Consider the following 14,731-nt stretch of genomic DNA (forward strand, 5'->3'; position numbering starts at 1 on the left):
AGAATGCTAAAAAATACGATAGGACCATTGGACTTCACCCAGGTGTCACTGAGAAAACTCTAGGCATTTGAAGTAAGGGACTGCAATGAAAGGGTTGTTTAAGAAAGACTACAAGGTCAAAGGAAATGGATACTCGAGGCAGAAAAATTTGTTAGGGATTCAGTTTTCTAGGAGGAGATGCTGATTACCTGACAAAGCAAAAGGGAGGGAAGAGGTTAAGAGACAAACGAAGAGGTTAAGAGACAAACAAACAACAGAACCCTCTAGCGCAGTAGGACAGAACACAGTAGGAGGAAACATCACTTGGAGTTAGTGGCTGAAGAATTACGGCTGTGGATCTCAAACCTGAGTGTGCAGCAGAATCTTCTGCAGGGCTTGTTAAAACACAGATTTCTGGGTCCCCATGCAGAGAATCATGGGGGCCAAAGAGTCTTCACGATTCCAGAGAAGGGAAAGTTATGTGTCTAACTCTTAATGTCAAGCACCACATTGTGCAGATCGCATTTCCTGTAATTAGAGGAGATGTGTAGTCAAGTCAGGGGACACTGATTCATACTCAGTAAATCTCACATGTCATTTGAACATATAATACCATAAGCATATTTCTTGTCCCAAGCACTGACTGCCGCACCCACATTCACTCTCGGAGGTCAGAACAGCGATTTAACAATCTCATTGTCCAGTGGTGGTGATATACTATGTATTTTCCAAAATTAACCAAAATGAGAACCCCTGGGGTACATAACTCAGCTCTCTCCTTCCAACACGTGCATGGCTTCCTTCATCTCCTATTATGCTCTTTGCACCCGTAGTCATGCAAATGGCCAAAGTGAATAGCTGCCTTCTGTGAACCAGATGGTCACATGTGGGAACAGAGATGGGATGGAGAAAATAGAAGTAATAGCCTATAAAGTAGGTTAGCACTACTGAAATTCTACTTTCTTCTATTAATACCAAGTGAAAGGTTAATTATTTCCATGCATGTTCACTTAGTGGAGAGAATTAATCTCAAAGGCACAGCAAGAAATTTTCAGCAAAATTTTGTGACTGCTTATTCCAATATAGGGCAGAAGCACGATTGAGTGTGTGCTGGAAAGCATGATGGAAAGAGTGAAGAGGCTTATGGAACACTCTGCTTGAGATGTAAGGCTACACTTGTAGGTGTTTGGGAGGAGAGTAAAGAAAGACTATGCTCCCATCTTCTTTTTCAGTATTGAATCCCTATGGAACAAAAGACAGTCATTTGGTGACTGGATACTGTTCTTTTCTGAAATCGAAACTACTTGAAATTAAGACATAAACTTCTTTCCTCTGTGCATGACTTGAATCATGTTTAACATCGCTTATTTAAAGACGCTGTGCACACTCATTTTGTAGACATAGTAATATTTACAATCTTCCTAAATTTTGCATACTCATGTTTTTACTTTCCTACGTCCTTCCTCATAGCACATTATACATATATAACGTCTTAATTTATAAGGTCACATTTAATCACATTTCAATATCTATGAAGAGTGAGACATCTTTTCCTTGTGCTGGGCACTTCTGTTTTGCAACTTACAGACTTACTTGCTAAGGGACTACAGAGTTCATAATGTATGTGTTAGTTGCTCAGTCGTGTCTGACTCTTTCTGACCCCATGAACTGTAACCCGCCAGGCTCTTCTGTCTGTGGATTTCTCCAGGCAAGAATACTGAAGTGGGTTGCCATTCCCTTCTCTATGAAATCTTCCCAACCCAGGGATTGAACCCAAGTCTCCTGCATTGCAGGCAGATTCTTTACCATCTGAGCCACCAGGGAAGCCCATAAATAGTAGTTAAAATTCAGATTGATGTTATTTCATCCACTCCTTCATTAATATAAAAATCAAGGTTGATCTGTTGCCTGGCCCAATATATTTTACAGAAATATCTAGGGTCCAATTACTTTGGAAATAGTTACATAAAATAAAAAGAATAGCATATTCTGTTGTATATTAATTAGTGTTTAGAAAACAATGAGATGCAGGGAATAAAGAAGCCTATGGCAAAATAAATATTGGGCTCCATTTTTAGCAATCAAAAGAAAGCATTTTGGTGAAATCTACTGCATAATAAAAGAAAACTGTGAAAAATTTTAAAACAAGCAAGAAAATGGTAAGAAATGACTAGCCCTGATTCTATTACATAAAATATTTTAATTATGTGTTTTTCTTAATATAAAAGTAAAACATGCTTATTTGTAGACAGTTTGGAAAAGAGCCAAGAACACAAAGAATAAAATAAAAATTATCCATTATACTAAAGATAGTCAATGTTAACATATTGCAGCATTTTCTCCTAGTCATTTCTTTACATACTAAACGTATACAGTTATGGATGTATACTCAAGATACCCTATATTTTAAATAGTCCATGTTCCTTTAATAAATTATAACATTATGCATTATTCTTTTCTTCATAATATTCAAAGTTCTTTTTGAGAACTATTATTAGTCATGGGATGCCGTATGTTTAATTATTTCTTTTCAAAACTCATGTATATTAAAACCAAATTTTGGTGCCACTAATAATGGTGTGATAAAACTTTTTCCTATTTTTGGATTCTTACTAAGTTCTTGTACTCTGATGAGAAGGACAGAAATTTAGCTGGCAACTAATCAGAGTCAGCTTTTTAATTGATTTCATAGAGGGCAGAGGAATCAAGAATTCATTCCTTCAAATATTTTTTAATAACTACTCTTTTTTTCAGCCATGGTTCTAATGGGGATACATCAATAGACAAAATGTATAAACATCTGCATGTGTGTGTGTGTGTGTGTGTGTGTGTGTGTGTGTTTAGTTGCTTAGTTGTGTCTGACTCTTTGCTACCCCACAGATTGCAGCCCACCGGTCTTCTCTGTCCATGGGATTCTCCAGGCAAGAATGCTGGAGTGAGTTGCCATTTATTCCTCCAGGGGATCTTCCTGACCCAGAGGTCAAACCTGGCTCTCCAGCATTGCAGGCAGACTCTTTACCATCTGAACTATAGGGAAGTCCCCATAAACTTCATGTAACTTGGGTTCCAGCATTCTCATTTATTAAGACAGAGAAAACAATAGAAAAAATGCTTTGTAAGGTGTTTTTTTTTGTTTGTTTGTTTGAGGGGGATGAAGTTGCATAAAATTCTGCCGTGTACATGTTGGTCTGAGGTGCCAGTGAGGTGTCCATGTAGGGATTTACTGGAGGAGCTCAAGAAAAAGTCTAGGCTGGAGATATTGATTTGGGCCTCGTCAGCATATAGGTAAGAGCTAACACCATGGAGGGGATCTAATCAACCAGGGGAAAATGCTGATAATTACTGATAGGGGAAGACTTATACCTAAGGAACACCGGCATTTTGAAAAGAGGATATGGAAAGAGTACAAAAGCAAGAAAGAAACCTCTTAAGACTATAGAGCCATGGAGCCAAGGGGAGTATATTGCTTGAAAAAAGAAATAGATCATGATAATCCTTCTCAGAAATCAAAGCAGAGACTTGAAAATGCACCTTGCATTTTGAAAACATGAAGTTCATTACTAACAGGTTCATTACAACCCCATTCTGAGGCTCCACACTACTTTGATCTCTTATCTCCCTCGTCCCCTTCATCTTCCCTCGTCCCCTTCATCCTAGCTACTCCCTTCTGTGGCCACACCTTATGATTTGTCTTGACCTGTTACTGTGTCACTCCTGAAATGATGAACTCAAACAATACACTCTGTGACTGTACACCATCTCTCCCATCTCATGCACGTAAAAGCTTTCAGTGCACTAAACTATTTGCTATTAAGCCCTTCTGTAAATTGATTCCTTTCCTTTCTATCTATTATTCTTTTCCATTCCATAGTTCAACATTCTCCCAAGAAACTTGAACAACTTAGATCCAGGAAAAGAGGACCATTTTGAAGGCATTGGTCATGTGACAATGTCCTTCCATGTGTGAATCAATGGAAATGCTAGACTCAAAATAAAAGCATGGTATCACCTCTTTTTCTCAGTTTTTTTTTTTTTAAACAGATGAGAGATGAGTTCTAGCAATCTCCTTAACTGCAAAATACATCAGGAGACACATCTATGGTTCCACCATAGAAGATGTAACTACATTTCCAAATTAATTGAACTAAAATTTTAATTAATTAAAAGCCCTCAAGCCTCTTGTAATACCCATTTAAAAAATTCCACCCATCTGCCTAAAATCGCCACTTATAAGCCCATTTAGAAATCTCCTAGAGAGAATATTTGAAAGCATGGAAGCCAGAGTGGTTGGGATAGTTTGTATTCCCCTCAAACCTTGAGAAAAGGATTTAAGTGCAAGTGGTTTTTTGGGCTGTGATATCAGGAAATAACAACTGAGAGAAAAGAGGGTGAGACAGAAAAAGGAAAGCAGCCAGTAAAGGATGTATTATTATATCAGTGAGCCCATTGGGTAACTGGGACTTGATTCTACTAAGAAACTTAGGGATTCAGTGTAAACCCTGTGACTCAGAGTGGCGCCCCTGTCCCCTTGCCCCCAGGAAGAAGCTGGAGTATTGCATGTGATCATAAAAATCCTCAGATAGCGTTGCCCCCAGGTGGTAGCGTGCAGGGAAGGGAAGGAAGAGGAGAGACAGACAAAACCCCAAGAAGGATGTTAGACATCATGCATTACAGTGAGAAGTCAATCTCTGCTCCATCCCATCCAGAGATGCCCTAATATGTCCAGCATTTTTATCTCCAAGGTATAGGATTCTGTACAATTGTCTGGGCTTCTATTTGGGGAAAGTACTTTGTTTTAAAACTATTTGAATTTGAAGAGTTCTAGACTAATGATGTTGTTCCCATTTATGTTAATCAGTAGATCCCCTTTCTGCTGAACTTCATTCAGATAAACTAATACAGAGACTCCTAGTTTTACCTAGCAGTATGACCCCGTAGAAAGAGATGGCTGCACACAAGCAGATGGTCGAATAAGATCGAACATGAGAGTTTGATAATCAACATTAGCTAGCTTTATTCCAGCATAGAAATTAATTCCCAAATCCCAATGACTTCACACACCGAAGGGTTATTTTTCAATCACAACCTGTCCATTATGGCATCACAAGTTTCTCTGCTCAACATATTCAAGGCCCCAGGATGAAAAGAGGGTCTATAATCTTATGTAGCTGCACCTTGTTCAAGAGGCAGCTTCTTTTGTCATAGTAGGAAGGAAAGAGACTATGAAGAATCACACATGAGTTTCTTTTGTCTCGGCTCAGAGGTAATGAATCATCTCTGCTCAAGTTAGCTAGACCTTTGACATCGCAGCGCTTAACTGCAAAGCATTGAGGAATGCAAGGAAGCAGAGAGAACATGTGATGATCACAATAGTTCTCACCACACCTGCCTACCAAATAGAAGATGCCTTTATGATCATCCAGGCTGGGAGTTTCCCAGCTGTACATTTTAGGATCTCTACTGCTCCCAGAATCCATTAGGAACTCCTGAGGGTGAAACGGTTATTTCCCCCATCCTCCTATATGAGCCAGAAAAGTTTTTTTTCAATATTTTCTCCATCTTGATGTTTCTCGTATGATTTTCTTTGAGGAAAGGATTCTGTAGCTTTAAAACTAGTTGGAATATGACAAAGGCAATCCAGCTTGTTTTGTTTTAAAGATAAGAAAAGTCAAGCCCCAACAATACTGAGTTTCCAAAAAGATGCAACTGGTGAGTGGAAAATCTTGAACCAGAACCTTTCTCAGACACCGTACACTTTGACATTTGACATCGTGCCCTGATGGACTCCTCACTGTTGGGAAAACCTTTTCTCTATGATGTTTGTCAGGAGTAGCTGGAAAGAGTTAAGCTAGAATTAATTTGAGAAAAGAACAATGAAAGGATAAATGAAAGAAGAAAAAAATCACAAGAGACCGGAGTTGGGGGAAAAAGTTGGCAAAGTGAAAAAGTAAAGCGAGAGAGCTAGAGAGAGGTCTGGGAGGTGTGAAGAGGCCGTGGGCCCAAATGAGAGAGCCACTCAGTCTAGACTCCAGATGTGAGGCCATGGCTCCAGTGAGTTCAGGACTGGTTGCTCAAAACACTGTTGCCAGCTGACATGGCTGAGCTACACACCCTTGGATGGCTGACAGAATTGGCTGTGTTTCTGTTCAGTGTTTTGCTTCTTAGCGTGTGACTATTCAGTCTGCTGGCTGCTCCAAGGTTGTAGCACCAGATAATGGGAGACCTTCTTTTAATACTGAAGTCAACCCCAAAGAAGGAAAGTCCTTTTAAGTGTCCAAAGGTGGGTTGATACACCTTGGACTATTAGAAGTGCCACCTTCCCAAATGGAGGTTTTTCTTACCCCAAGAATGGGAAAATGGTGGAGAGACACAGAGTAAATAAAACAAAAAGAGGCTACTGCTTGTTAGCAGCAGGAGAATGGGAAAATGTCCTTGTGCTTCTGGGATTGCATTTCCTCTGGGGGATTTCATTAAATAGTCTTCTAAGTTCCCTCTGAACACTGACACCCCATAAGCCTATGGATCACTGAAGATGGTGACTGCAGCCATGAAATTAAAAGACGCTTACTCCTTGGAAGAAAAGTTATGACCAACCTAGATAGTATATTCAAAAGCAAAGACATTACTTTGCCGACTAAGGTCTGCCTAGTCAAGGCTATGGTTTTTCCTGTGGTCATGTATGGATGTGAGAGTTGGACTGTGAAGAAGGCTGAGCACTGAAGAATTGATGCTTTTGAACAGTGGTGTTGGAGAAGACTCTTGAGGGTCCCTTGGACTGCAAGGAGATCCAACCAGTCCATTCTGAAAGAGATCAACCCTGGGATTTCTTTGGAAAGAATGATGCTAAAGCTGAAGCTCCAGTACTTTGGCCACCTGATGCGAAGAGTTGACTCATTGGAAAAGACTGATGCTGGGAGGGATTGGGGGCAGGAGGAGAAGGGGACAACCCAGGATGAGATGGCTGGATGGCATCACAGACTCGATGGACATGAGTCTGAGTGGACTCCGGGAGTTGGTGATGGACAGGGAGGCCTGGCGTGCTGCGATTCATGGGTCGCTAAGAGTCGGACACGACTGAGCAACTGAACTGAACTGAACTGAAGCCTATGAAATGGCACCACGAAGGAAGGATGAACAAGAAAACCCCTGCAAGCTTATATGATAAAACAGCAAAATGTAAATGTTCGTTTTGTTAAATAAACAAGTTGAATACTTGTGTTTGCTCTCCGCGATTGAGCAACCTGTAGAATCTGGCAATGAGTTTAACACGTGAAAACTAAGATGGAAGAGCTCTGAAGACAAGGAATCATTCTAAAGAAAGGAAAATTTGAAAGGGCCTGTCCAAGACTATAATTCAGAAGTGAACAGAATTTGTGTTTCTTATTCTCCCAACACTCTTCCATTCTTTAAGCAAATATTTAATGCCTGCTACATGGTATGGCTAGGGATTTTACGGCAAGGAAAATAATCTTCACCTTTATATACAAGATAATGGTGGATGCAGGCAATTAGACAAAGTTTAATACAATAAGGATAAACACAGGGGAAGAGATATAGGTGATGGAGATGGGAGAGAAATTCAGACCAAGCTTGAAAGACCAGAGATATTGGAGGAAGTATATTTTAAGTTAAGTCCTGACAGCAATGTAAGAAAGGGATAGTCAGACAAAGAGGTGGAGAAGGAAAGTTCTAAGAACCACTCGAGATGTGTTATGAAACTGAAAGTAACGCATTATGACTCTGTCAATTATTGCCTATGTGAGCATGAGCGTCTTACCTCTCTGAGCTTCAGAGTCCTCATCTAAAAAATGGAACAGTTACAGGTTGCAAAGACAATTGTTCTTAACATTGAAAGTGATACATGTAACTATCACTTTCAATGTTAATAACAATAGGAGGTAATAAGGCGGTAATTGATAAGTAATAGAAAATTATAATATTACAGTACAGGACTTGGGAAGGACAACACAAAAGTCAGATTGTTGCCCAAGTTTCTGGCTTTGGAAATTCAATTCTGGACATGTTGGAGGCAATAGCAGATGTAGTGTCCAGTTGGCTTAATATACATATATCTGGAGTAAAGGCGATCTGGGCTGAAGATGTATTTTTAAATGAACACAAATATGATACAAAAAATAATGTCCCCTTCTTCTCCTTTTATTGTTCCGTGTTGTTCTTCTGAAAAATTCCTTCTCTTTAGTCCATATTTCTATCATCCATAGCTGTTGACTACTAAATTATTAGCTAAGGAATTGCATTATAATAGAAAGGGATTGGAAATGTTAACAAAACTGAAATTTTTTGAGACTCTATAAGAAACAAAGCACAGGGGGACAAGACTGTGAAATCTGTCACCTAAGGTTGAACCATTGGGCCAGGTTGAATAGGCTACATGGATAGCCATAGGCTATTTTCCTCTCATGTGAATAGTATTTTCTGAAAAGAAAATCAGTTCAGTGCAGTCGCTCAGTCATGTTTGACTCTTTGTGACTCCGTGGACTGCAACATGCCAGGCTTCCATGTCCATCACCAACTTCCAGAGTTTACTCAAACTCATGTCCATCGAGTTGGTGATGCCATCCAACCATCTCATTCTCTTTCATCCCCTCCTCCTCCTGCCTTCAACCTTTCCCAGCATCAGGGTCTTTTCAAATGAGTCAGTTCTTCACATCAGGTGGCCAAAGTATTGGCGTTTCAGCTTCAGTATCAGTTCTTCCAATGAATATTCAGGACTTATTTCCTTTAGGATGCACTGGTTAGATCTCCTTGCGGTCCAAGGGACTCTCAAGAGTCTTCTCCAACACCATAGTGCAAAAGTATCAGTTCTGCAGTGCTCAATTTTCTTTATACTCCAACTCTCACATCCATATATGACTACTGAAAACACAATAGCTTTGACTAGATGGACCTTTATTGGCAGAGTAATGTCTCTGCTTTATAATATGCTGTCTAGGTTTATCATAGCTTTTCTTCCAAGGAGCAAGCATCTTTTAATTTCATGGCTGCAGTCACCATCTACAGTGATTTTGGAGCCCCGCAAAATAAAATCTCTCACCATTTCCATTGTTTTGCCATCTATTTGCCATGAAGAGATGGGACCAGATGCCATGATCTTAGTTTTCTGAATGTTGAGTTTTAAGCCAACTTTTTCACTCTCCTCTTTCACTTTCATCAAGAAGCTCTTTAGTTCTTCTTTGTTTTCTGACATAAGGGTGGTGTCATCTGCATATCTGAGGTTATTAATATTTCTCTGGTGATCTTGATTCCAGCTTGTGCTTCATCCAGCCTGGCATTTTGCATGAGGTACTCTGCATATAAGTTAAATAAGCAGGGTGACAATATACAGCCTTGACGCACTCCTTTCCCAATTTGGAGTCAGTCTGTTGTTCCATGTCCGATTCTAACTGTTGCTTCTTGACCTGAATACATATTTCTCAGGAGGCAGGTAAGGTGGCCTGGTATTTCCATCTCTTTCAGAATTTTCCACAGTTTGTTGTGATCCATATAGTCAAAGGCTTTGGTGTAGTCAATAAAGCAGAATTAGATGTTTTTCTGGAACCCTCTTGCTTTTTGTATGATCCAATGGACATTGGCAATTTGATCTCTGGTTCCTCTGGCTTTTATAAATCTATCTTGAACATGTGGAAGTTCATGGTTCATGTACTGTTGAAGCCTCGCTTGGAGAATTTTAAGCATTACTTTGCTAGTGTGCGAATTGAGTGCAATTGTGTGGTAGTTTGAATATTCTTTGGCATTGCCTTACTTTGGGATTGGAATGAAAACTGACTTTTTCCAGTCCTGTGGCCACCGCTGAGTTTTCCAAATGTGCTGGCATATTGAGGGTAGCACTTTAACAGCATTGTCTTTTAGGATTTGAAATAGCTCAAATGGAATTCTATCACCTCTGCTAGCTTTGTTCATAGTAATCCTACCTAAGGCCCACTTGACTTTGCATTCCAGGATGTCTGGCTTTAGCGGAGTGATCACACCATCATGATTATCTGGGTCATGAAGATCGTTTTTGTATAGTTCTTCTGTATTCTTGCCACATCTTCTTAATATCTTCTGCTTCTGTTAGGTCCATACCATTTCTGTCCTTTATTGTACCCATCTTTGCATGAAATGTTCCCTTGGTATCTCCAGTTTTCTTGAAGAGGTCTCTAGTCTTTCCCATTCAATTGTTTTCCTCTGTTTCTTTGCACTGATCACTGAGGAAGGTTTTCTTATCTCTCCTAGCTATTCTATGGAACTCTGCATTCAAATGGGTATATCTTTTCTTTTCTCCTTTGCCTTTAGCCTCTCTTCTTTAATGTGTCAAAGGTGGCTCAGAGGTTAAAGCGTCTGCCTCTAATGTGGGAGACCTGGGTTCGATCCCTGGGTCAGGAAGGTCCTCTGGAGAAGGAAATGACAACCCACTCCAGTATCCTTGCCTGGAGAATCCCATGGATGGAGGAGCCTTGTGGGCTACAGTCCACAGGGTCACAAAGAGTCGGACACGACTGAGTGACTTAACTAACTCTCTTCTTTACTCAGCTATTTGTAAGGCCTCCTCAGACAACCATTTTGCCTTTTTGCATTTCTTTTTCTTGGGGATGGTCTTGATCACTACCTCCTGTACAATGTCATGAACCTCCATCCAAAGTGCTTCAGGCATTCTGTGTATCAGATTGAATTCCTTGAATCTATTTGTCACTTCAATTGTATAATCCTAGGGGATTTGATTTAGGTCATACCTGAATGGTCTTAGGGCTTCCCTGGTGGCTCAGAGGTTAAAGCGTCTGCCTCCAATGCAGAAGACCTGGGTTCGATTCCTGGGTCGGGAAGATCCCCTGGAGAAGGAAATGGTAACCCACTCTGGTATTCTTGCCTGGAGAATCCCATGGACGGAGAAGGCTGGTAGGCTACAGTCCATGGGGTTGCAAAGAGTTGGACATGACTGAGAGACTTTACCTTAACCTTGAATGGTCTAGTGGTTTTCCCTACTTTCTTCAGTTTAAGTCTGAATTTGGCAATAAGGAGTTCATGACTGCGCCACAGTCAGCTCCCAGTCTTGTTTTTTTCACTTTATAGAGCTTCTCCATCTTTGTCTGCAAAGAATATAATCCATCTGATTTTTGTATTGACCACCTGGTGATATCCATGTGTAGTCTTCTCTTTTATTGTCGGAAGAGGGTGTTTGCTGTGACCAGTGCATTCTCTTGGCAAAACTCTGTTAGCTTTTGTCCTACTCATTCTGTAACAGGCCAAATTTGCCTATTACTCCAGGTATCTCTTGACTTCCTATTTTTGCATTCCAGGCCCCTGTGATGAAAAGGACATCTTTTTTGGGTATTAGTTCTAGAAGGTCTTGTTGGTCTTCACAGAACCATTCAGCTTCTTCAGCTTTACTGGTTGGGACATAGACTTGGATTACTATGATATTGAATGGTTTGCCTTGGAAACGAACAGAGATCACTCTGTCGTTTTTGAGATTCCACCCAAGTACTGCATTCTGGACTCTTTTGTAGACTATGATGGCTACTCCATTTCTTCTAAGGGATTCTTGCCCACAGTAGTAGATATAATGGTCATCTGAATTAAATCTACCCATTCCAGTCCATTTTGTTTCACTGATTCCTAAAATGTCGATGTTCACTCTTGCCATCTCCTGGTTGACCACTTCCATTTTACTTTGATTCATGCACCTAACATTCCAAGTTCCTATGAATATTGTTCTTACAGCATCAGACTTTACTTCTATCACCAGTCACATCCACAATTGGGTGTTGTTTTTGCTTTGGTTCCGTCTCTTCATTCTTTCTGGAATTATTTCTCCACTCTTCCATCAGCCTATTGGGCATGTATGACCTAAGGAGTTCATCTTTCAGTGTCCCATCTTTTTGCCTTTTCATACTGTTCATGGGGTTCTTAAGGCAAAAATGCTGAAGTGGATTGCCATTACCTTCTCCAGTGGACCATGTTTTGTCAGAACTCTCCACCATGAGCCATCCGCCTTGGGTGGCCCTACACAGCAAGGCTCATAGTTTTGTTGAGTTAGACAAGGCCTTGGTCCATGTGATCAGTTTGATTGGTTTTCTGTGATTCTGTTTTTCATTCAGTCTGCCCTCTGAGGGATAAGGTTAAGAAGAGGTTTATGGAAGCTTCCTGATGGGTGAGACTGACTGTGGGGGAAACTGGGTCTTGTTCTAATGGGTGGGGCCATGCTCAGTAAATCTTTAACCCAGTTTTCTGTTGATAGGGAGGGCTGTGTTCCCTCCCTGTTGTTTGACCTGTGGCCAAACTATGGTGGAGGTCATGAAGATAATGGCGACCTCCTTCAAAAGGTCCCCTGCATGTGCAGACACACTCAGTGCCCCTGACCCTGAACCAGGCCACCGCTGACCCACGCCTCTGCTGGTGACTCCTGGACACTCATAGGCAAGTCTGGGTAAGTCTCTTGTGGGGTCTCTGCTCCTTTCTCCTGGGTCCTGGCTCACACAAGGTTCTGTTTGTACCCTCCAAGATTCTGTTTCCCCAGTTCTGTGTAAGTTCTGGTGTCTCTGTGGTGGGGTTAATGGCAGCCTCCTCCAAAAGGGCTTATGTCATACCAGGTCTGCTGCACCAAGAGCCCCTGCCCCTGCAGCAAGCCACTGCTGACCTGTACCTCCACAGGAGACTCTCAAACACTCAAAGGAAGGTCTGGCTCAGTCTCTGTGGGGTCTCTGCATCCTGGTGCACACAAGGTTTTATTTGAGCCCTCTGACCATCTCTGGCAGGTATGGGATTTGATTATAAACGTGATTTTGCCCCTCCTATGGTAAAGTGTCTGTCTACAATGTGGGAGACCTGGGTTCGATCCCTGGGTCGGGAAGTTCCCTGGAGAAGGAAATGGCAACCCACTCCAGTACTCTTGCCTAGAAAATCCCATGGACAGAGGAGCCTGGTGTCCATGGGGTTGCAAAGAGTTGGACACGACTGAGCGACTTCACTGTCTTGCTGGGGCTTCTCCTTTGCCCTTGGATGTGGGGTATCTTTCTTGGTGGGATCCAACATTCTCCTGTTTATGGTTACTTAGCAACAAGTTGTAGTTTTGGAGTTCTCACAGGAGAAGATGGGGGCATGTCCTTCTACTCTGCCACCTTGATCACATCTGGAGGGTGTGCAGTTATATCTGGTGGGTATGAGGCTTGATTATAAACATGATTTCGCCCCTCCTACCATCTTGCTGGGGCTTCTCCTTCTCCCTTGGTCGTGGGGTATCTTTTTTTGGTGGAATTCAACATTCTCCTGTCGATGGTTGTTCAGCTGTGAGTTGTAATTTTGGAGTTCTCGCAGAAGATGAGTGCACATCTTTCTACTCCATGTGAAAAGAAGATGGTGGTGGGTTAATACGAGGCAGCAGACATATTTGCTGAAGTGGATACTTAGGATTTTCTTGACATTCCCTTCTACCCCATAAATCAAATTAGCTATAAATCATCATCAATGTAGCAAATCTGCCTGCCCCCTTCTTTCTGTTTTTCATTTCAAATTAATATCAGATGAAACAATTAATGCCTTTCAGAGCATTTTCCAGATCAAAAACAGACACACAATCACATGAAAAAATTTGGCATTTAAGAGGAAAAAAACAACTTTATTTAACATAAAACTTATTGAAAAATTCAAAGCCTGCCAACTGGGAAATAAATTAAGGTTAGGTTTCTGAGAAGTCTCTCTAATCATCAATAGTAGGGAATAGCAGGGGGCTTGGCTGTGGTTCTCTAGCTGTTGTCAATGTGAAATCCTTGTTTAGTGAGGATATGAACTGTTCCAGCTATTATCTCCTTCCCTCCCACTGAATATAAAACTCTATCAAGCCTCTACTCTAGGATTAAATTCTCATCCTAGTATAGCTTCTTTTCTGTCACTTTCTATGACATCTGAACTTTCAGAGCACCAATTTCTGGTCTGCAATCTACCTTCCTCTAGCCCCTGAATTCTCTGTCCTTGATGCTGGGTCAGCAGTGGCAAGTAAAAGTTCAGGCTTAGAGGGAAAAAAAAAAATTTTTTTCCCTTCAATAGGGCAGAAGTGAGAGATGCAAGGCCCTTGAAGACTATTTAATTAATAAATGTCTTTTCTTCATAAATCTGATATATAGCCAACACTCTAAGTGAACTTCTCCACTGCTCACAAAGTAACACTTATATTGAAGCTACAGCTGCAATTTCTGCTTTAAAAAGCATGAGATTTTGTGTCAGAAAAGTGAAACATATATCCTGGTTCTATATTTAATACCTGCTTGAAATTGGGCAAGTCTTTATCAACACTCTGAAATTCAGTTCTCCTCTCTAAAAGAATGAAGAGCCAGATTTTCTTTCTGTATCATTTTATTCATGCCTTTATTTCTGAAATTCTCACCTTTAACTGTCATCATTACTTGCATAGAACTTAGACCATGGACTGTATCTTAGTCACTTCTGTATTCTCGTCTGTGAGACTTTCTAAAAGGAATTTTAAATATCCCTGCCTCACAAAGTTGTCAGATACATTGAAAGCAAGCTCAGTTGCTGGAATGTGCTCCTGCTTTCTCCTTCAAACACTTAGAAATATAGGATATAAAACAATGATGCTTTTAGTATAACAAAGCTCAAAGTAGAGGAAAGGAAAATCCTTAAGCTGTTAAATAAGGAAGTCAAAGCCAGAGTTTCAAATTTGGCTAATGCTAAGGACACCAAGGGGCTTCTCTGATAGCTCAGTTGGTAAAGAAGCCACCTGCAATGCAGGAGACCC

The 14,731-nt window shown here is 40.9% G+C and overlaps 1 non-coding gene across 1 annotated transcript; it reads left to right on the forward strand.

The window, feature by feature from the left end:
- On the forward strand, window positions 10,731–10,802 carry TRNAW-CCA. The gene has a single exon. It is a non-coding gene; the product is annotated as a tRNA-Trp (tRNA).

The sequence above is a fragment of the Capra hircus genome, chromosome 23, assembly GCF_001704415.2.
Source record: "Capra hircus breed San Clemente chromosome 23, ASM170441v1, whole genome shotgun sequence".
NCBI classification, from domain to species: Eukaryota; Metazoa; Chordata; class Mammalia; order Artiodactyla; family Bovidae; genus Capra; species Capra hircus.